Below are 1,613 nucleotides of genomic sequence, written 5' to 3'. Positions count from 1 at the left end.
CAGTAGAACTCCTCCTTACTGATTCAAAACAATCCATCCAAGACACAAGCTGAGGGAAAACTTCTGCTGTTTTTGAGTCGGTTACTGTACTCTGTCAGCAGCACATTGCTGGAGACAGAAGAGAAGAATTAATGTCTTCTGGAAGAATACAGTGTCCAAAAGAAATGCAAACCCAGCATCACTAAATTTGCACCCCAATCTAGAATGTTAACTGTGTCCTCAGCAGCATCAAAACAGGTTTGCAAATGCACAAAATTTATAACTATTGCATGTATTGTTGCGATGACGTAATGAAAATAAAAAGGCATGCCCAGTGACTAATGTTCACTCTGATTGAATACTTATTTCCATTGAATTTTAAACTCATTGGATGAAAAACTTGCTCAACAACTTTTTTTTTTTTTCTGGAAAAGAGCCCTTTAGCAAGTGTTGTGACCACTCCTTAAATGGTTTTCAGTTCAGTGGTCCCCCTAAAGAGTTCTCCAGTTAAGCTCATTCTATTATGCACGTGTGAAATATTTTTTTCTTCCTAGCCTGAAGTTTTCTTTTAACCTAAACGTAGCTAGCTTAAATTGATATCACCTAGGCTCTTTTACCTTTATGCTACTCTTTTCCAATAGCCATGATGTTTTGTTCACCTCTCAGATGGGAAAAGTGTGTGCTTGTAGAATGGTAGTGCATTTTTGTCCATGGGGTACAAAAACAAGGGCGTATTGGAACCACGCTGTTACAGGTCTGAATGTTAAAGCTTGATCTAAAAACAAAAGAGTTAACAGAATAGTGATTTGAATTAAAAAAAAAAAAAGGGAAAGGCGGGCGGGGGGGGGAGACACGGACACGACAGACACCAGAATACAGTAATATTATCCGGAAATCCTGTGTCTTTGCATCTCACGTACATTCTCATTGTTTCTTCACTCCTTTCCTGTTTGCACAGGTGAAATGGATCAGCACTTCATGTGGCAAGTTGTTTTTCTTCCCTTCCTCCTGAAGGGGAGGCAACTGCCTGCTACTCTTGGACTTCTTTGTTTCAGCAACACCTTGATGGAGCGGATAGAGATAAGGAGCATTAGATGCGGGAGCTGGAGCAGTATCAGAAGACTGAAGCCTATAAATCTTTAGCAGGAAAGCACAGGACAGACAAAAGGCAAATCACACAGACAAGGTATTGAATGGGACAAAAATATGTGCCTGGAACAACACAAGATTCCCAGCTGGTTGTGCAGACTGACGCTCGTTTACAGCCTTTGATGTAAAGGCTTGTTAAAACGTGGATGCTCATCTCAGGGAGCTCATCTGCGGGTGTGAAATGGAACATTTTTCTTCGGGCAAATCCTAGTTTCATAAATATGACATACAGCAACCTACACCAGAAATAATAATTGTCATTATTTCGTCACAGCAGTGACCAAACCATTGTTAATTGGTCTCCATTGTTCTGGTATTGCTTGTTAAAGAAAATGTGTTTTGAATTCAGAAATTTAAAGTGCTAAAGCAGCTAAAGTGGCAGAACCAGGCCTCGTCCCCAGTACAGCCCTAATCCAAGGCTGGTTTAACACCCAGTCCAGTTAATCACTGGGAGAACAGAGAAACAACAGATGATCAACTTGTGC

General features: G+C 40.6%; 1 long non-coding RNA gene across 1 annotated transcript; it reads right to left on the bottom strand.

Annotated features, from left to right (window-relative positions):
• Window positions 1–318: 318 nt before the first annotated feature.
• On the bottom strand, window positions 319–977 carry LOC121082059. Its single transcript, XR_005825885.1, has 2 exons — window positions 849–977; window positions 319–754 (listed from the first exon to the last, which is right to left on the bottom strand). It is a non-coding gene; the product is annotated as an uncharacterized LOC121082059 (long non-coding RNA).
• Between the last annotated feature and the right edge of the window lie 636 nt (window positions 978–1,613).

This window comes from Falco naumanni, unplaced genomic scaffold (genome assembly GCF_017639655.2).
Source record: "Falco naumanni isolate bFalNau1 unplaced genomic scaffold, bFalNau1.pat scaffold_235_arrow_pat_ctg1, whole genome shotgun sequence".
Taxonomy (NCBI): Eukaryota; Metazoa; Chordata; class Aves; order Falconiformes; family Falconidae; genus Falco; species Falco naumanni.
This window is presented reverse-complemented; position numbering and strand designations above follow the sequence as displayed.